Below are 22,845 nucleotides of genomic sequence, written 5' to 3'. Positions count from 1 at the left end.
AAAGAGATAAATACAAGGGGCACCTGGGTGGCTCAGGCGGTTAAGCGTCTGACTTCGGCTCAGGTCATGATCTCCCAGTTTGTGACTTCGAGCCCCGCGTCGGGCTCTGTGCTGACAGCTCAGAACCTGGAGCCTGCTTTGGATTCTGTGTCTCCCTCTCTCTCTGTCCCACCCCCACTTGTGCTCTGTCTCTCTCTCTCTCTCAAAAATAAAGATTAAAAAAAATTTAAAGAGATAAATACAAGAAAATGAACCAATAAAATAAGGTGCACATAAGAATAGGCAACTCACAGTATTGGCAATTCAGAAACGAATCATAGAAACATGGAAAGAGGCTCAGTTAGCTCACTAGTTATATAAATGCAAATTATAATAAGGAGAAAACATTTTAGCTTTCCCATTAGGTTATAAAAATGTAAAATACAAAAATGTGTATCATCCAATTGTTTAATGAGAGTGGGTGGAAATGGGCAGGCTTAGGCCCCACCGATGGAAGGAGAAATCCGTTCAATCCCTAGCTGAGAGAGAAATCTCCGTGGCTCTCTTCCATATCTACCATGTCTTGGGAGGAGAGGCACTAGCTGCCCTTCTGTTCTGGGGAGTCCTTCCAAGGATGTTTGTTTGGTGACCAGCCAGGAAAGACACTGTGTCTGTCTCTGGAGCCGAGGACAGATTTGCTTACGATCTGTTCGACAAAGCAAAAGTCTCTCTCCAGGGCAGAGGGCAGATTTGCTGGAAGCTCACTGTAAAAAATTTGGGTTCCCTAAGTTCAGGGTTCCTCAGCTGTTACACAAGTCCACTGCATGCACTATTTTCACCTGGGCACTCGAGGACAAGGGCAACCGATGCCAACACGAAGCTCATGAGACTTTCTGTGCTCTGAGTAATCAAGTCCACGGCATCTGACCCCGGAGTGGGAGGTCTTTAATCACCATCCATAAAACTATGACAGTCCTACTTGGTAGCTTGAAAGGAGGGTAAAATCTCAGAGGCTTTACATCTCTTGTCACCCTTCTTAGAGGATGAGTTAAATCTTTCAAAATTGGTCAAAGGGTAGAAAGTTTCAGTTATTCTAGATGAGTAATCCCCAGAGATCCACTGTAGAGCATAATGCCTCCAGTTAACAACATTGTGTTATACACTGAAAAAAATTGCTAAGTGCCTTACCCTTCATTCATATATATATACATAGGATGGGAGAACACTTTTGGAAGTGATGGATATGTGTATGGCACTGATTGTGGTGATAACTGCATGGGTGTATGCTCATCTCCAAACTCATTAAATTGTGTACATGAACTATGTACAGTTTTTTGTATGTCATTCATACCTCAATGAAGTTTTAAAAATTAAGACATACAAAAATAAATAAAATTTAAAAAATAAAAATTAAGACATGCATTTTTTGACCACTTTTAAGAATCCATCTTTTTTTTTTTTTTTTTGAGAGTGAGCAAGCACATGCATGCGCACATGTGAGCAGGGGAGGGGCAGACAGAGAGGGAGAGAGAGAATCTGAAGCAGGCTCCATGCCCAGCATGGGGGCTGATGCAGGGCTTGATCTTAAGACTGTGAGATCATGACCTGAGCTGAAATCAAGAGTCTGATGCTTAACTGAGTCATCCAGGCACCCCAAGAATCTATCTTACAGAAAAATTAATAACTGTGTGTATATGTGAGGATAATGAATAGCTATTCATTGTAGCCTGATTATCCGCAGTGAAAATTCTGAAATAGCCTCATGTTACAGCAATACTGCGGTTCCATATTAAAGGAAAATATTTAAAAATATGTACCAACATGGGAATATCTAAACTACATTGCTAGTCAAAATAGGGATTATATTTATGATTTCAAATGCATATGTGTCTAATGCAATGACATTGATATATGCATATTTATAATATACACAAAGACACAGGAAAAGGCATAGAATAATACATACAGACCTACGAATCATGTTGCCTATAGGGATGGTAGCTAGGTTGTCAGGGGTTAGAGAAAAAATGAAATTTATTTCCATATTGTTTATTATTTGAGACACATTCATACAGTCATATGTTTTATATATTTAAAACATTCAAGAAGCAGGAAGGTGTGGTGGCTGAGTGGGGTTAGAAGGAAAAAAGAGAAGCCAAAAATAATTTTAAGAATTTTATCTTAAAAGAGTACAGGTGACATTGCCAGCAACAGGGAAGCTGGGTAGATGCGCTGGTTTTGATGGTCAATAATGAATTTTATTGCACATTGGGTGATACCACCCTGGCTTTTCAGTATTAGTTTCCTGCTTCCATCTTGCTCTCCTACATCAGATTCCTCCAAAACACAAATTTGACCAGTGTTGCTCCCGTGCTTAAAATCCTTCAGTGTTTTCCCTTTGCTCTTAGAAGTTCAAATTGTTTAATATGGTTTTAAAAACCCTTTATTATCTGGCTCTTGCCTACCCCTCTCTCATGTATTTACCATCTAACTACATTCAGCACTTGATTCCTCTAAAACAGCTGTGGCCTCTTCACCTCCAGATCTTTCTACTTAAAAGCCTCTGTGCCTGGAATACCCTATCCTTACCTGTTCACCTAACTCCTCTAAGTATCCACAGGCATCTGCTTAAATGCCTGACTCCTAATCTAGCTTAGGTACCTTTGACAGGTTGAATAACAGCCCCAAAGACGCTCATGTACTAGTCATGAGAACCTTTATGGATGTGACTAAGGATCTTAAGAAGGGAAGATTGTCCTGGATCATCCAGATGGGCCCAATGTAATCACAAGGGTCCTTAGCAGGGGGAGGTAGCAGAGTTTAAGTCAGGAAAGAAGGTGTGATGATAGCAGTAGAGGTTGGAGAAATGGGCTTTGAAGATGGAGGAAGGGGCCATGAGCCAAGAAATGCAGGTAGCCCCTACAAGCTGGAAAAGACAAGGAAATGGATTCTCTTCTGGAGCCTCCAGAAGGAAGTCCTGCCAACACCATGATTTTAGCCGTAAGACTTATTTTGGACGTCTAACGGATGAGATAAAAAATAAAACATCTTAGAAGCAATGCCTACAATAAAAATTGGAATATATACCATCTTATCTCAGGGGAGAACATTCAGTCAGCCTGGGGTGATGCTCTATGTCAAAATGAAATTGGGAAAAAGAAACTATATTCTGGGCAGATGCTTGGGATGGAAAAATTGGACAATATTCCAACTCAGTGGGAATCAGTGTGATACTAATGGGCTTAGAGTGGAATTTACCCCTGAAGCCACTGTAAAGGACATGATGGTGGCCTCTTTATTATGGATGCCATCTTCTTAGACTGCAGTAGGTTCTATTTAATCAGACAGCCCTCTTCCAATAATTCTGTTACCGAATGTCATAAAACATTGCCGTCTTTACAACAGATGTATGCAAAATGAACAGAAAAGTTCGCTTAATTAAAAAAAAAATAGCAGGGAGAATGTGACGACAAGAGAAGGATCCACCATACAAAATGTAGGAAGAACATTACTGGAATTTCCTTGGAAACCTTCTATATAAGTGGAGCCTATTAGCTCCAAATACAACAGGTGCACTCATTCCTTCATGTTTCAGTTACCTGTTGCTCAGTAACAAACTATCCCCAAATTTAGTGACTTCAGACAACGTATCACTACTTTTTACAGTTTTTTGGATTGACTGGGCTTAACTGGGAGGCTTTCATTTTTGTGTTTCTGATGCTGCTGCTGTCAGATGGCAGCTGGGGCCAAAGTGATCTGAAGGCTGGACTAGGTAGGATGTTAAGGACAACACACTCACATATCTGGTACTTGATGTCAACAGCTGGCTGGGAGCCCCCCTGGGGCTACTGACCCCAACACCCATGTGTGATTTCTCCCTTATGGTGGTCTCAGGGTAGTCAGACTTTTTACATGGCAGCTGTCCTTCCCTAGACCAAGCATTCTAAAGGCCAAAGCAGAAGCTGCAAGACGTCTTAAATCTTACCCTCGGAAGTCCCAGAACAGAACTTCTACCATGTTTTATCTGTCAACCAAATTACTAAAGTCATCCCAGATTAAGAGAAGTGAATTCAATCCCAATGGAATGGAATTGTAGTGAAGAATTTGTACCCTTCTCTAATTTACCATATGTCACTTCCTAATCTATTAGGTGTATAAGAGTGTGGTGACCAGGAAGTTTGCAAATCAAGGGTCATGCATTCTTTGAGCTCTTGATAGGAATGAAGCTACTGGGTCAGTACAAGTATAGGTACTTTTAGATATGCAAAGCCCGGTTTGAAATGCTCAGCTGTGAAGAAGTAAGAATGCAAGAGTTATTATTATTTTACACACAGGAACGCATATTAGTGACTTGGTAGCACAGCTAGCAGACATGGAAATTGTATGAGACTCTCTTATAAACAAACAGTATCAGAGGTACTGGTGAGTATCCAGAGAAAATGTATTCCATGGGTTCCAGGGACACACAAAAAGGTAAGAGAGCAAGAAAATATAATGTTCTCAGGGCAGGGCCTGGCAAGTAAAACTACAGTCTCCTCAAAGGGTTTCTGCAAGACTTGTGGATGCTCCATTATCTGCAAGAGAAATACATAAAGCTTTTTGAAGGATACCTTAGACAGCCAAGAACCACAGACTCTCTACTTTGAAAAAGTATAAATATATTCTAATGTATCATAGACATGTATAATGTCTAACAAAGAGAGGTAATTTCAGGGGCTCAAAAACTGTGGTTACCCAAAGGTTTATACCCCACAGGATAAGCGTTGCTAATACAAAGCCTTCACAATCAAAGGCAACCTCGGTGTACCCTCTCAGAGTTGCTGTTAGAGACAGTGTGAAGCTTGAGAAACAAATGGAATTAAAATCTGACTGAGATAATAACCTGGACAAGGTATTCTAAGTTCCTGCATTTTAGTTTATTCATCTGCAAAATGGGAATATGAATGTCCACTTCCTTGGTTTGTTGTGAATATTCAAATGTTTGTATACAGAGTATATATAAAATGTACATACATGTATTAAAAAGTACATAAAATGTGAAATGTATATAAAGCACAGTATCTGGCACATAACAGATGCTCAAAAAAATCTTAGACCCCTCCATCCATTTGCCTTTACACTGAAGTTAAGCAATATGTCACTAAGAAAGATTAGTCAAAATGTTCCTCCATTCCCTTTGATTCACAAAATGCCTACAGGTCTGTTTCTCTAGTTTCCTAGACTTTCCATTAAGAATTCACAAATTTCAAGGACACCTGGGTGGCTCAGTTAGTTAAGCATCCAACTTTGGCTCAGATTGTGATCTTGCGGTTTGTGAGTTTCAGTCCCACGTCAGGCTCTGGGATGACAGCTCAGAGCCTGGAGCCTGCTTTGTATCCTGTGTCTCCTTTGCTCTCTGCCCCTCCTTTGCTCATGTCCTCTTTCCCTCACTCCCTCCCTGTCTCTCTGTCTCTCTCAAAAATGAATAAACATTTCTTGGAAATTGCTTAGAAAGTCCACAATTTTTATTAGTAAGATTCTCAACAATACTAAGATTCTCATATATGATGACATGATGGAGGGCTCATAATATGAAGTGAAAAAAATCAGGATATAAAAGTACTTACACACTATGGCTCTAATTTTATTTTTTAATTTTTTTAATGTTAATTTTATTGTTGAGGGAGAGACAGAGACAGAGCTCAAGCAGAGGAGGGGCAGAGAGAGAGAGAGAGACACAGAATCTCAAGCAGGCTCCAGGCTTGGAACTGTCAGCACAGAGCCCAACACAGGACTTGAACTCACAAACTGTGAGATCATGACCTGAGCCGAAGTCAGCGCTTAACCAACTGAGCCACCCAGGTGCCACTGTGGCTCCAATTTAAAAGGAAATGTATACACACCTAAATATTACAGAAGAAAGAATGGAAATAAATAAGTCAAAATATTAGGTCTATCTCTGGGGAGTTACATTATGGCTATATTTTAATTTCTTCTTTATAATTGTCTTTAATTTCACGTTTCTACAAAGAATACACATAACATACACTATCCATAAAAAACGACAGCAAATGTCATTGCTGTCAAAAATACATTGTACCAGTATTAGCTCAGCTTCATATGCCATGATACACAATGCATATTTCCATGGATTATTATGCTCGGATATCAAACAGGAAAATATTTCAGTAGTATTGTCATATAGCTTTGAGGTTAATAAAGTTGTTTTTTAAGGTAATGTTTAATTCATTAAGGCATGTCCGGTCTGGAAAAAAATAAAACCAAAGAAGAGAGAGAATGGGTCACAATAAGCATGTGTAAAACCATGTGTCAGAAACTATGCTGGATCTCGGGGATACCCAGAGGAAGAAAGCATGGGCTATATCCCAAGGAGCTTTCCATTTTCTAGCAGAGACAGACATACACATAAAAAGAACAGTCTTATAAATGCCAACTTGGCTGTGAGAACTCAAAGAAAAAGAACAATTAGGAAGAGGCGAGTAGCCATTCAAGGATGTAAAGACAGTAAATACGAAAAGTCACAAGGACATACAACTAGTCCAGGGAATAATGAATAATCCCAGGGCTGGGGTCCGAGTTAATGGTGGAGAGGTGAGAAGAAGGAGGGTGCCAGCCAGAGAGGAATGTGGTATCCAAATAAAGCATCTGGACTTTATCGAGTGTTTTTCAAACTGTGTCTTTGGGAATGGTTTCTTAGGAAACGCAGCAAGGCAGGTTGAGTGGCCAAGGCTGTGGCGCCGACCCCTGCTTCAAACAGAGCAGCTCTGCTTTTATCTGTTCTATAAGTTGGATTTCCTGGCACAGTTCTATTTGAAGAAAGAGTTCCACGACCTTAAAAAGTCTGAAAACTGCTCCCATGCCATCAAGCTGTTGAGTGCTTTTAAGTCAAGAAATAGCACAGTCAGCTTTCTCTCTTAGATTTGGCTTTTGAAAGATACCAGCATTCAGTGATTATACAAAAGAGAGGGCAGAGGTTATGCAGACAGCATGGAGGCTCCTGCAGGAGTGCCAGGGACAGATTAGGAAGCAAAAGTGGGGTAGTGGGGAAGGACCCAAGGGTCATTTTTTAGACATTTGGGGATGACCTCAATAAGATCCAGCTACCAACTAGATGTAGGTGGTAAACAGGAGAGGGTATGACTCTGAGGCTTCCAGCATAGGGAACTATAAAGATTCTTAAATGCTAGTGTACATAAAAATCACCTATGGGACTTGCTCAAACACAGATTCCGGAGGGTTCATCTCCAGAGATTCTGATTCAATAGGACTGGAGTAAATGGAATGCTGATGGTAATGCTGTTAACAGAGATAGAGGATACAAGACAGAAAAAGTTGAGAGAAAAAATTTGAAAATTTGAACATGTTGAGGTCGAAGTGCTTATGAGGCAAACATCAACAAAGATCTGTCCAAAAGGGCGTTTGGAATATGGAACTACAGTGCATCAGAGAAGTCTACACTAGAGGCATTTCAGTGGGAATCATTGGTGTTTATGTGGTCCCTAAGGTTATGCAAGTGAGAACATATGAAAAGGGCCCGGGATAGGAGCATGATGAATAATGATTAAAGAAGGGACAAAGGAACAAAATGAGCTGATGAAACACTAAGAAGGGATAATCAACGCAGTGGGGTATGCAGTTGAGTCTAATGAATTGAGAGTCAAGTATATCACTTAGACTCTATGTAGGCCACCGTTAAGTTAATATTTCAATTAACCAATCAAGTAAACTGTTACAAATCCCGCCAGCTACATGAAGTACTACACTAAACCCAGGATCTTTGGAAAATGCACCATATCAGTAAATTCACCCCAATCCAGGGTTATATCACAAATTCCTTGCCCTAACATCCTACCCTCTAATAATATAATTAGTAAATCCTTCAATTATCTTGGTGTATAATCTAATTCCGTCAAGGTCACACTTTGTACTTGTCCCCCTGGAGCATTCTAAAATCTGGCCACCAGTTATGGACCTTGTGGTAACAAGGATTATTTGGGATGGGTGTTGAGAACAGACAACGTCTTGCATCAAAGGTAGATAGATACATGGACAGACAATAGAGGTCCAGGCTAAAAACGAGTTATCGGTAAGGATATCTGAAGTTGTTTATCAAAACCAAAGGAAAGAATAGTTCCTCAGGTGTCCATCTGAGAAGAAGATTGATAATAAAGACTATAGTGCAGGAGACCACTTGAAGCCTGGAGAATTTCGAAGAGTCATAATGTTTTAGCAGATCCTTTTCACAGGAATCAAAGTGAGCTAATGTTGGAAAATCAGCAGAAATGTCTTCATACATGTAAAATTCATGGTCAGATAACCCTAACCCTTAACAAACACCTTAAACATTAGGGGGCTTGAAGGCTGGTATAAGAAGATGCAACATTCTGCCAATAAGTTCAGCTAACTAGCATCCAACCCCAATTAACCAAGCTGTCTTTGTGGATTGCAAATTGTTCCTAGAGAATCCCGCTTCCAAAGTCTTGTCAACACGACCTAGCTGAGAAGACACTAGATCCTTTGTGGAAAGCTCTCCATGCTATTCAGGCAAGTAGCTTGCAACTCCAGGAAGATCTATGTGTAAACTAAACCAGAAGTTGACTCTCACCTACCCAGACCTCTTTTCTAGAGGAAGAAATATCCATAAATGCAGCCAGCGTGCTGCCCCTCATACTTACTATTCTTAGCCATCTGATTGGTAACGCCATGTCTGCCAAATGCAGCAAAGAGCTGTGGAGAGTAAGATGAATAACATTTATTCCTCGAAGGTGGTCATACTTTGGTCTACACTAGGAGTTAACACAATTTTTCTATTAAGGGCCAGCCAGTAAATATTTTAGGCTTTCTGGTCCAAGAGGCAAAACTATTTTGTAGATACTTACATAATAAGAGAAAACAGATGCCCAGAAATATTTTATTGACAAAATTCAAAAAACAAAAAACGATTGAATATTCGTGTCTGGTTTTGTTTGTTGATTGGATTTTTGGTAACACAGATTCACCAATGAGAAGAATGGGATTGTAGGGCAGATAATGTTTCACTTATCTGTTTCACGTTAGTATTCCTATAATCAAAATTATTGTGTGCCTGACTGCATCCCAGACCTACTAAATTTGAACCTGAATTTTAACAAGAGGCTCCAGTGATTTGCATGCACCCTAAAGTTTGAGAACACACCAGTCTAGAGTCTCTTAGTACCATCTGAGCTGCATCTCTATTCCTTAAATTCTTTTTAGCGTTCATTCATTTTTGAGAAACCGAGAGAGACAGAACATGAGCAGGGGAGGGGCAGAGAGAGAGGGAGACACACAATCGAAGCAGGCTCAACACAGAGCCCGACGCGGGGCTCGAACTCACAGACAGTGAGATCATCACCTGAGCCAAAGGCGGAGGCTCAACCAACTAAGCCACGCAGGCACCCCTGCATCTCTACTCCTTTGGGAAAGATAACAAGAGCTGTGGATCCTAAAAAAGGTTCACGACCATTTGAAGTCCATTCAAGATCTCCTACAGGGTCTGTAGCCCTGAAGCTAAGACCTCAGGGACTTTGCTGTCAGGCCCACCCCAGGATGAATATGTTCTAAAATTAGATTGTGGGGATGGTGTTTAATGTATGAATATATTAAAAAAACATTGAACTGCACACTCCAAATGGGTAGATCTCATGGTATGTGCATTTTCTCTCAGTAGAGCTGGCGGTTTTTTTCAATCAAATTAAAGAATTTGGTGGTAAGGCACTGTAGTTTTAAAACTTCCCACGGGTTTCCAATGGAGAGCTCAAACAGCCAATTGCAAGAACTCCAGGTTTTGGAGTCAGGAAGCTCTGAGTGGAAACCCCAGCTTTCCTACCTACTATGTTAAAGAAGCTATTTAATCCTTCTGAACCTCAGTTTATTCTTATGTAAACTGGAGATACTGATAATACCCACCTCATGGGGTTTCTGGGAGAATCAAAAGGAATGGCTAATGCCAAATGCCTAGCATCATTCCCTGTCACATACTCTTGTTCCATGTGAAGCCACAGAATTCCTCAGATAGCAAATGCAAAGCCAAAAAGAAACCATTATTATACTTCACGTTATCCAAGTCATAATCAATTATATCTGTTCTGTTATCCATGTGGCATTATATTTTACATTGGGTTGTTTATTTCCGGCTTCATTAGTACACTTGCCTTAACTCCTTTACCTTATGGCTCATGGTAAAAATGATGGTAAACACTCACATAGCACTTACTTACAAAGGCCAGGCACTGTTACAGGGTCTTGGTTTACATATGTTAAGTCATGCAATCGTCGCATCAACACTTGGAGTTACTTATTTTTATCATTACCATATTACAGAGAGGGAAAACAAGGCAGAGGGAGACTAAAACACGTGCCCAATGCCACACAGCGCACAAGTGGTGGAGGGGGGATTCCAAATAAGCCAGGGTTCCTCTAGTGACTGTGTTCACGACCATTATACTGTATTGTATACCCACATAATTTTGTCTTGGTCAGTCTTATACCAAGGCCCAGTACTCCTGCTTTTGAGGGTGCACATCTGTAGGCACCAAAAGACTGTAGAGAGATGGACATACAGACACATCAGAAAAATGAAAGATGGACTGCAGTAAATACAGATCCTTTGTTCCTAGGAAAGGTGGGGTCTGTGGCAATGCTGCTCTAAACGTGGTTCACCTGGGCGGCTCAGTCGGTTAAGCGTCCAACTTCGGCTCCGGACATGATCTCACGGTTCACGTGTTCGAGCCCCACATCGGGTTCTGCGCTGACAGTGTGGAGGCTGCCCGGGTCTCTCTCTCTCTCCCTCCTTCTGCCCCTCCCCCACTTGCACACGTGCTCTCTCACTCTCAAGATAAATAAATAAAACTTAAAAAAATAAAAATATTTAAACGTGGTTCACATACTGGTGCTGGGACAAGACACATACAAAACTGATAACATTTAAAAACTTTTATAGAAATTTGACAGTGACATGCCAAAGGAGTGTGTCATCCATGGAATCATGACACAACACAATTTACAAAAAAGTGTTAGTCTGAGGTGGCTTGGAAAATTAAAAACAAAGGAACTGGTTCTTTGCCACGGATCATTTGGGAAACAACACTGTTCTCGATGTTTTCTTTTTCTTCAAATGTTCCTCAAGCTAGGTGTTCTCTCTACCAAGAACAAAGCTTGGAGGTCAGAACATCAAGTTTTATTTGAAGACAGTATAAAGAAAACGTAGGATAAGACACTGGAACAGCTTCTCCTGACTAAAAAAGGAAATGAAACCTCCAGCAGTGGTCAGGATGTGGAGAGGGTAAAGAAAAATAGGTTAGGAAGGGCCTGGTGCTACTTGGCTCTTGCAAGCATGGCCTGAGGAGCTCAGCTGGGGGAGGGGAACTTGCATGGTTGAGATAAGAGGAAGTCTACAGGGACCAGCAGACCTACGAGCCGAGAGAATTCAGGCTCCTCTACCGTTGACAAAAGGTCATAGAGAGGATGCCAATTGGCGAGACATTGGGAACAAGGCCAAATCAGCAACAGCTTTATAGATGCCAGCACAGATTGGGTGAGCCTATGAACCAGGAAGAAAGGTAGAAGCCAGGGGAGGAGAAAAACTATCCCAGGGAGATACTTCTAGAAGTACTTAATTTGACCAAGGTCAAATGACTCACAGACATGACTAAACCAAGACGTGATCATGGTTACATGAAAAACACTTGAATAGTCCTTGGGTCATAGTAAACCACAGAAAGTGTGACCAGTTACTAAGATTATTAGTGGCAGCAATGGACCTACATTTTATGTTGGCTGACCCAGGGTCAATAGTTTTTCAATATAATCAATCGAATATTATCCCTGGATTTTATCCTCATTGTTCAGGAACCTATTCTGTAGATCTGTGTGGTGCTAATACTTAGTTACATCCTATTGTGCTTAAGTATAAAACCAAACACACAACTATTACTCACAAGGACAATAAAAAAGTCAAACAGGAATTCACTTGAAAGAAAATCAATAGCTATTTTGTTTGTTGTATATAACTGATTTAGAAATAACCTTCCTGTGTTTGGAGCTCAAACTCAGTAATAGCCAACCAAATTAGATGACAGTTATGAGCGGTTTGAAGTTAAGTTAAATTCTTCCTTCTTAAGCATGGCTAATGCAAACAAAACATTCTAGTCTTTTCTTTTTCCAAATTATTGACTGGAGTTCCTTGTAGTTATTTCCCCGGGCTGCTTTCTTAACCAGAGGGCAGTGATTCTTTGTCACAAAATGTTTTGTTTTGTTTTTTTTTAATTTTTTTTTAACATTTATTTATTTTTGAGACAGAGAGAAACAGAGCATGAACGGGGGAGGGGCAGAGAGAGAGACACACAGAATCGGAAGCAGGCTCCAGGCTCTGAGCCATCAGCCCAGAGCCCGATGCGGGGCTTGAAATCACGGACCGCGAGATCGTGACCTGAGCTGAAGTCGGACGCTTAACGGACTGAGCCACCCAGGCGCCCCACAAAATGTGTTTTAATATATGTCTAGTCCTAGTCAAAATGTAAAACTTTAAAATCATACATTTGTTTGTAGACACAGACATCTTTGGATATACCATTATTTACTGAAAGTCGGAAAAAATGCCTATTTCTATTAGGTCCTTACTGCTTTGTTTGAGACCATATCCTTGATATATCAACTGATTTAAATGAAATTCATTTCAAACATTTTCATCATATACTGATTTTAATGTAATTTCACGCCAGGAGACTAAAAATCATTGCTGTCTACAAACGGCTCTTGGGAGGATCTATTAATGGATTTTTCTATACTCTCGACACATGAATTAAATAAATATGTTTATTACGACCTTTCTTGGTCTGTGTTTACCAAGTGGGCTGTTGCTGAACTATTTGCAATCCAAATAAAAGTATGTTTAGATTCAAAGTCTATTTTTGAATCCTGGAACATCATTATTTGATGGCGACATTCCAAGTATGATTTCTCTACACACAGCTCCCATCCCAACTCCATATTCTGTGGTAAAATCTATCACTTCCATTCTTAGAATAAACTGTTAATGTTCAATGAGTTTTTCAAAATTACATTGTTTGGTTTGGAAAATTTTTACTTGTTTTAGTTATTTATTTATTTTTAAAAAGTACCTCTTAAAGTTGCTTCTTTATACATCTTCCTAGTTTCTCTCCAAGTCCTGATAACGCTTTTGGGAATATTTTCTGACTGTACAACACCAAAGTGAAGTCTATTTACACGAACCACAGACCCCTCAATGAATTGGACGTGTTTTAATGTAGGAACAGAGTGCTTCCTGGCATTCGATTAGAAAGATTAAATCAAATTAGCCTGGATAAGTCAACTGTTGCAAGGACTGGAAACTGCTAAATTAAACTCTAACATGAGTTACAAACGGTATTATGTCTACTTGGAGATGAATAAAGTTATTAAGGGGTTCAGTGGAGGAAAGACTGATTTTAATATTTTTATTCAGTGAAGAAGAAAATGAAGTAAAAGCCTAGTAAATTATTTTCGTAGCCAATAATGCTTAAAGTAAAAAGAAAAACACGAAAGTGAAAGAACACTTAAATGAACAAGGAGTTAAAATAGGAAAATGAAATAACACAGCAATTCTAAATACTGAGTTTGAACTTTTGAAATGTTAGCAAAAACAAAGATGGAAACGAACACACATTCAAGAGAATATCCCTGTGGCCAGAAACCACAATGAAGTAACAGTACAAAGTACCCGCCAATTTACAGTATGATATGCTGTCTAGGAAATAGAGAAGATCATTATTTGAGACCTTTGATGTTCGCATACAGAATCATAGACGAGAAAAAAAAATCAGACTCTTCTTGCAAAGACACTGGGAAACTTAGTGCAAATCTCATTTTAGTAATTTTTATATGTTATGAAAAACTATCAAGCATTTAATAGCACTTGTCAAGGAGAACTGGAGCAGCATAACCAAAGGCCAGAGCACAGAGGGGCCGAGATGATAGGACTCAGTGATGGAGAATATGGGCTTTGGCCCTGGCCCGCCTGGCTTTGAAACCTGGCTCAATTATCATTAGTTATGCGTAACCTCTATGATCCTAAATTTATTCTTATGTAAATGGGATGATGATGATGATGGTGATGATATCTTGTGGGATTCTCATGAAGATTCAATTGTTTAAATAATTTAAAGCACTTCAAACCACTCGTGGAATGTTTTAAGTATTATTATCTGTTTTCTTAACACGGGGGAAAAAAACCCTCGCTCAAACTAAACTACTGTGTGAGTAAAGATACATACTCTGGCCAATGGGCCTATAAATTGAGAAGAAGAGAATTTCTAAGGTCCCTTGCACTGTGAAATGTTATAAGCCTATGCTTGTTAAAGAAAGAAATTTCTTGGGGCGCCTGGGTGGCGCAGTCGGTTAAGCGTCCGACTTCAGCCAGGTCACGATCTCGCGGTCCGTGAGTTCGAGCCCCGCGTCAGGCTCTGGGCTGATGGCTCGGAGCCTGTTTCCGATTCTGTGTCTCCCTCTCTCTCTGCCCCTCCCCCGTTCATGCTCTGTCTCTCTCTGTCCCAAAAATAAAAAAAAAACGTTGAAAAAAAAAATTTAAAAAAAAAAAAAAAAGAAAGAAATTTCTAGAATACAGAGGATAGTTGTCTCTTTTTTGACATCTGGATACTGATATTTTGATTCCATGAAATACTGACATATTTCATGACTCCAAAAGGCAAACTATTTACCATTCCTTTTTAACTTCCCCAAAGTGTCTGAAAGACCATTATCCCTATCCTTGAACCCCAACCGGTTGTTCAGAATATGCATGGCTCCTCGATGTACATTTGCTCAATTCTGCGGCAGAGGGGAGGACCATTTTTTATGAGTCACGAGGGATTTAGCCAAGTATACGTATTCACTCTGTGGTTGTGTGTTTCCACCCTTGATGGGGCACTGATCTGCATAAGGTAACTCCATTCTAATATATCATTCCCACCTTGTATCCACATGCCCCACCACCACTTCCACACTTAAGAGTACTTAAAATGTGCCAGGCATTGTTTTTAAGTATTTTACGTCTATTAACCCTTCCAACCCTACAATATCCCTTTGAGTAGAAATTTTTACTACCCCCATTTTACAGAAGAGGAAACTCAGGAACAGAGAAGCTAACTAAGTTTCCTAATTTCTTACAGCTGTTAAGTAGTAGAGCCAGGATTCAAAAGCAGGTGGTCTGGCTGGAGAGTCCAGCTTCCCAGGGCCTACACTATACTGTCCCAGTATTTAAGACCCAGGACCTTTGTCCTTGTCTCTGACTTATTCTTCTATTAGCAAATCTTACTTTAATGTTTATATAGTGCTTCACACTTGAAAACGATTTCGTCTCCAAGATCCTATTTGTTTCTTGTGACCACCGCATGAGATAGGATTAGTGTGAGGAAACGGAGGCTGGCAGAGAGAGAAAGTGCACAGGAGGCCCTAGATGTTAAAATAAGAACTTAAGGCTGGATATTTGGCTACCAACGCCTGTGTTCTTTCTATCACACTTATAATACTGTCACCAAGGTTTGGGAAAAGAAGATATCCGTGGACTTTCTGGTGGAGGTGGGGTCTAACCAAGAACTCGAGTTCTAAGTGGCTCTCAGACTGAGGGAGGAGAGGATGAGAAAATAAAGCATAAAAGAAAAAAAATAATAACCAAAAAGATACAGGAGAAATGATTCTAGACATCATTGTAATGAAAAGAATAATTGGAACTGATAATGGTTTGGGTACTGAAAGCAAAGGAAAAGTCAGAATCAAAAGTGACTCTGAGGTTTCAAATGTGCAAAACCAGGAGACCATCAACACCATTAGCAGAAACATGGATGAAAAGAGGAGGACATGAAAGACAGTGAGTTTGGCTACAACCATGACGAATATTAGGTGACAGTTGGACATATGAGTGAGAAAATACATAATAGATGGAACAATCTGGAAATGGATATATTACAAGCATTCACTTAGAGGTGATATTTAAAACTATGGTTTCATGGGACATCACAGGCAAGGAGAAGAAGAAAGAGATTATGGGCCAAATGATACACCTTTGGGGGAACGGACAAGTAAGGAAGAGAAGGAGACAGCGAGAGGCAAAGTTGTAGAAAAGTAGCTGAAGAGATAATATAGAGTCATGGATTAACAAGGAAGGGAGGATTCAAGACGTAGGAAGTGATTATGAATGTCACATAGAGCAAAGGAGTCAAATAGAATGAGGATTTGGAAAAGCATCCTTCATAGCACCTATCATAATTGAAATGAATTATTTAGGTAAATTAACATCTTTCCTAACTATACTAGAGGTACACAAAGGCAGACATGAGAGTTGCATATTTACTGAATGAATGCATGAACGAATGAATGTAATTAGATTTCCTAATAGCAACACAAGTGACCCTTGGAAGTGCAATGCCAATAAAGTGACAAAGATAGATGTTATATCACAGGGAAACTAAAATAAAGTGGGGTTTTATTAAAAGAGAAAACGGGGGGCGCCTGGGTGGCTCAGTTGGTTCACCTTCCAACTTCGGCTCAGGTCACGATTTTGCAGTTCGTGGGTTCGAGCCCCGCGTTGGGCTCTGGGCTGACAGCTTGGAGCCTGGAGACTGCTTCGGATTCTGTCTGTCTGTCTGTCTGTCTGTCTGTCTCTGCCCCTCCCCCGCTCACACTGTTTCTCACTCTCAAAAAATAAATAAACGTTAAAAAAATTTTTTAAAAAGAGAGAGAATGGGTAGCAAGGCACGAAGGGGCAGATTTTATTAAGTACCTCTTAGAGATGTGTTGTGGTGAAAGGGGAGAAAAACCAGATCAAGTAAATTTCCTATCCCAGAGTGTATGTATTTATCAGAGTTTGTACCTCGAAGAGGTCTACCTGACTCCCCGATGATCTTCCAGAACTTAATGTAGCCACTTCAGTTGCCAGCTCTACAAATGATGGAAGCAATGGAACCACCTCTTTTATTACTGCTGTGTTCAGTATAATTGGATGTCTCTGGCTTAGGTGTGATGAAAGATGTGGAGAAAGCATGGTAAGCAGAAGTCACAGGAAGCAATGCTACTACCCACAGAAAGACAGAGCCAGGAATGAAACCAAGTTGGAGAGAAGTTAAAGAACCCTGTGAAATCATCCAAAAGTGGGGAAGTATGTGTGGGGGTGAACGTGTGAGAGTAACAGTACATACACAAGCAGCATATGGGATGTACAAAAACAGAGTTACAAGTAGATTCTAAATAGAAAGTATTAAAGATGATTAGCTAAGTTATTACATATGCTGGCAAAACAGGCATAACATATGCCATTGTAGAAGAGAGCTTAGGTAAAACAAACTGCTCATTCCACATAGTAAAGCTGCATTTCTTTAACATACAAAATTAGCATAAGAAAATAGTTTCAACAAAAACACTAAATGTGCCTCCAAGACACAAAGAGGTAGAAATATTATTTCATTCCCTAAACCAATTAGAAGACATTAACAAACTGGAATAAACTGAATGACAACACAGCTAACTCCCAAACTCCGGCTGGCAGAGAATTTCAGAAAATCCTAAGTGCCCAGAATAACCATGATTTGACAACAAAAAGACATTTTCTCATCTTCCTTCTTATCTGTTTCCCCAATATTAGTTGTCCATATGTAAATGTGTACACACACACTCAGGGATGTATAGATCCATTTAAGGATTTCACTAGAGTCCATTTGAATGTCCTCGTGCACTTAAGTCATGGGGTATAAATTGTAACGGTCCTGTGCTTCAGCTGTTGTCTAAATACACAAACATCTTATTATAAAGTAAAAAAATTAAACACCAAATTCCTGTGCTTTAAAGACATTTTAAGGAGGCTAAGATTTTAAAATACGTCATCATATACAAGTAATATTTGCTATATATAATTTTGAATGCTTTAAATATATAACACCTTTTCTCTCCAAGTACCTGGTTTGATATATTGTGTTCCAAAATGCATTTTTCACTTAAATGAGAAAGAAAGCACTGCTAATTAAAAGTCTGTATAAAAAAGAATTTTCCAAAAACTTGATGCATCTTTCTAGTATACGTTCATATTCAGTCAGGATCTCATTTCCTCACGGTGTTAAAAAACACCACATTCATGTGGAAAGTATTCCAAAGTTTTCAGACTTTTGCAATTTTTCTGTTAAACATATAACCACATTGGATATTTAACCATATCAAGAACAGGACTGTTATTCAACAATGCTAAATAAAACATCTGAGATTTAAACAAATGAAAGAAAATCAGAACACAAGGATTGCTACCTTATATACAAAGGTGCGACCAGTTTTTGGTAAAGTGACAGGACTTCTGCTGTGAACCTGAGGTCTTTATGTCACTAGGAGATATATATTTGTTCATGGAGACACTCATTGTTCAGTAGGATCTAGCACAAGGTTACAACTTATAGATTAAATTAAGCCCTAGGAACCAGAAGATGCTTCTATTTTCCTCATCAAGCCATCAAACTTACACAGCAGCCCAACGGTCAAAATGTCCCTTCTGTATATATTCCTTTCTTTCTCATTTCATTGTAAAATCTCATGTCAAATAGTGGAAAGAGTCATTCATTTCCTGAAAAGCAAACCCCAACCCCCGACCACACAGAGATCAAAAATCAAGAAAGGTGATGTCACCCTGAAGACCCCTAAGCACATGACTCTTACCTCAATATGATGGTTAGAGTATTTTGTAGATGCACTTTTCTTTCGGACATACAAGGTATACAATGCTGGTCTACTTGACCCTCACGGAGTGCTAGGAGAAGGAACTTGAAAAACCAGCCTCTCGTGTTCCCACAATCTATTTACACACTGAACACACCCAGTAGCTCAGAGTAATGTTTATCTGTGGTAGACAGCTATTCCAAGAAGCAGGCAATATCTCCGCTTTCATAAAGGAATGCCTCTGCTGATTAGCAGGGGAAAGGTAATAGCTGTTTCGTCCTCTAAAGCACATTAGGGAAGACTTTTGAAAAGAGACACTTTTTCAATTAATACTTTCAATTAATGTTTTAATGTTTCAATTAATGTCTTAATTAATTAATGTCTTTCAATATTCTGTTCCTTTAAATATTCTACTCTTAAAAGATTCGAGGAAAATATATATTTGATGATCACAACTGACACATATGTGCCAGGTGAAATTCCAAGTGCTTTACATATATCATTTCCCATAAATTCCAAAACTTATGAAGGATGAGCTATTACTAGCCCCATATTACAGATGAGCAAACTAGGTATTTTGCCCACAGTTACCCAATTAATACATGGTAGAGCCAGAAGTTAAATCCAGGTACCCCGTCACCACAGTCCATGTGTCTAACCATGACAATGCACGGTGTATGATTTTTTTATACTTATGATTTTGAAAAGATAACTATAATAGAATGTCATTGCTCAGCTGAACGTTAGATAATGAGTAAAATTTTCCTAATGCTTGTACTATATACTGCATCTTAAGATGGAGTCAGTAAAAATTCTGGAAGATTATTTCCTTAACACAATTATTCATTTATGTTATCATAGCACGCTTCTTTCTAGCTGCAGTAGCCCTTTGGGGTCCCAGAGAAATGAATAGAAGATGAGTTCAGCTTTACATATCAAGAGAACTATTACTTCCTTATGTCCAAAGAGCCACACAGAAAAGCCAATATAACACTTTTTAAAAAAAAAAAAAAGTCTCAAGGATATCTGTTTTGTTCTATTTGTTTTTTTTTTCTGACTGGATAATTCCTATTGATCAGTCTTCAAGTTCACTGACTCCTTCAGCCACCTCCAAGCTGATGGTGAACCCGTGTAGTGTGTTTTTTAGTTGGGTTATTGTAATTTTAAGTTCCAAAGTGGTTTTTTTTTTTTTTTTGCATTTATCTTTTTAAGACTTTATTTTTAGGTTTGTTTTCTTTTTTTAAGTTTATTCAGAAAAAGAGAAAACACACGCAGGAGGGGCAGAGAGAAAGAATCCCAAGCAGGCTCTGCACTGACAGTGTGGAGCTGGATGTCCTGAGATAGTGAGGAGCTGAAACCAAAAGCCAGATGCTTAAGGACTGAGCCACCCACAAGCGCCCCTGCCCCGCTCCCCGCCCACCACCTTTTTTTTTTTTTGCATTTAAAAAGCACTTTAACATGCAGGTGAGACAAACAGCAGGCAGATACCCAGAAGGTGACATAGTTGTTTCTGGGGTATAGAAATTGGGAAGGATTTGGAGAAGTGACTCATTCAAATTCCCAATTAAGTTCTAAAGTTTTAATTTGGTTATAGTGTCCATTTACCTGTTGAAATTCCCTACCTGTTCATTCATTAAGACTGTATTTCCTTTTATTCTTTGAAAATATTCTCCTTTAGTTCTTTGATCACAGAATAAATGCTTTAAAATCATTGTCTAAAAAGTCCAACAATAGGGCATATTGGCTTCCTTTTTTTTTTTTTTTTTTGACTATAGGTCACATTTTCCTGTTTCTTTGCATGTTGAATAAATTTTATTGTATACTGGATGATGTGAATATGTTAGAGATTCCAGGTTCTGCTATCTTCCTCTGAAAAGTGTTGATTTTTTGTTCCAGTAGGCAGTTCAATAGGTTTGTTTTTATGTTTTGTTAAGGTAGTTACGGAGAAAACCCAAGGTTTCCCCAAGCCTGATTAATTTTAAGGAATCAGACTCCAAATTTTATCTCTTCTACAGAATTTATAAGGGTAGGATTTCATTATTTTTAAGGGTGGCTCTATTAGAGGTTTTACTTTAGGGCATGGCCTTTACTCCTAAGACATAGTTGTAACATCTAATGGTTCTCTCGTGGGTTAAGGAAAACCTTTAAACATGTTAGTTTCATATCTGTATGAACGTCATGGTTTTATCTTGTTCTGACAATTATCTTCTAATCATCTGAGAGGTCAAATAGAAATTCCCAATACATTAACCTACCAGAGCTACGTAAATTTGAATGTAAGAGAAGTGCACCTGAGGCAGAGTTTAATCCCACGTGTGTCTTTCTTTTCTTGATGATCCAGGTGAATCCAAAGCACGAATACAATGATGTTGAATCTGTTTCTCTAGTTTTAATTTTTTTGATCTACTATCTCAGTCTGTTTTATTTTGGATACATTATAGCCCATAAGGTATTGCTGTTCTAAAGTAAAATGGCTTTTTGTTGTGGAACAGGAATGAGAACGATGAAATACAAAAGTGAGCATGTACAGAAAGCTGTAGAAGGGTCACAAAAATAGAACTTGAAAAGGGACGCAAATTTGTACTAAATTTTTCCAAATTGGACTCAATTTTCATAAGTTTATTTACAGGATTTTCAAAAAGAGATTGTGGTTACTTTAGTATCAAATATTATGGTGCATATTAACTCAATCTGAGGATTTGATTTGCTTTCAAGTAAGAAAGACCAAGTTTTGTAAGAGCATGGGTCTGGTCTTACTAAAAGACTATAAAAGGTCACACCTTAGCCATATGAGTTTCCTATGACTGCTCCAAAGCAGAGAGAGGGTGAGTCCCCAGGCAGAGGGGAGCAGAGAGGAAACCAGGCTGAGGCCCGTCTGGTTCCTGGGTGTACCTCTGGCTGCTTCCTCTGCGTGGCACTCTGTCTCTCCCCGAGGTTCAGCAGGCTGCGGTCTCACAGCCAGTGGCCCAGGCCCCAGGCCATCGCGTGAGATCCAGGCCAGGGGCACCTGGGGAAGCACGCCTAAGCATGTGGTCTACAGAAAGGGAGAGACGTGCAGCTACGCACTCAGGGCGCACCCTGTGCCGGGCGCTGCGCTATGCACCAGTTGACAGGCACACAATGACTTAATCTTTGCAAAAATCCAAAGATGGGGGAACCCTTATCATCCCCATTTCACACGGGAAAGTGCTTTTCAGAGGCAACAGAGGAGTGTCCCAGATCACATGGCCACAAAATGGTGAACTGGGATGGCCAACCCAGCTCCTCTGATCCCTTTGTCAACGCTGCCTAGGCAACCTCTGACCAGCCCTCTGTGACAGTCCAGGGGGCTGCAGGGGGGTGGGGGGGGGGCCTTGAGCACATGATGAACCGGAGAAAATATTAAATGTTGACAGTCACAGGAAGGGGAAAGACTGCCAGAACACTTGACGTGACAACTCTTTTTAACCCAAAATGCCTCAAGAGTCTTTGTAAGAACTGTATGTCCTCCCGAGTCCACCACTTGGGACAGAACTTACACGGAACACACTTGTACCTCTCCAAACACGTATTCAGCCACTGATAACTCTATGTTGCTCCATCAAGTATATGATCGTAGACGGGTTAGGTGTTTCATGGAGAATGAGATTACTACAGGAGTTTATAATGGAGTATATTTCTAAATAAATCTATTAACAGTAACCATTAAGAACTTCATAGGATTGGGACACCTGGGAGGCTCAGTCAAGGGTCTGACTGTTGGTTTTGGCTCAGGTCATGATCTCACAGTCCCTGGGATCGAGCCCCGCATCGGGCTCTGCGCCGGTGGTAGGGAGTTCCCTTGGGATTCTCCCTCTCCCTCTCGTCCAGCCCCTTCCCTGTATGCTCTCTCTCAAAATAGAGAAACATTAACAAATGGTTTTTAAAAAGAACGTCTAGGATCGCATGTCTTAGGCCAGATGCTACCTACCTTTCATAGTGCTATACGGTTGACCAGTGTCCGCGAGAGAGGGCAGAAGGATATACTCCACAGAGTACCGCAGCACTAGCTAATAATCCCTACCTCGAGCCCTTTTTCGGAATGAGGCGGGGTATAAGGCCATCAAATCAACCTGAGCAGAGTTCCTTCTACGTGTACCTCTTCATGGTTTCCCCGTCGCTCCTCAATCTTCATGCGAA

The 22,845-nt window shown here is 39.8% G+C and overlaps 1 protein-coding gene across 1 annotated transcript in view; it reads right to left on the bottom strand.

Moving 5' to 3' along the window:
- Positions 1-18,733, bottom strand: part of SYTL5 (synaptotagmin like 5) — a 134,939-nt gene extending 116,206 nt beyond the window's left edge. The window contains exon 1 of the mRNA XM_007085472.3: positions 18,688-18,733. The gene's annotated coding sequence lies outside the window, so the exon portion shown is untranslated. The remainder of the gene's footprint in view (positions 1-18,687) is intronic.
- Positions 18,734-22,845: the final 4,112 nt, after the last annotated feature.

Source organism: Panthera tigris, chromosome X (assembly GCF_018350195.1).
Source record: "Panthera tigris isolate Pti1 chromosome X, P.tigris_Pti1_mat1.1, whole genome shotgun sequence".
Classification (NCBI taxonomy): Eukaryota; Metazoa; Chordata; class Mammalia; order Carnivora; family Felidae; genus Panthera; species Panthera tigris.
This window is presented reverse-complemented; position numbering and strand designations above follow the sequence as displayed.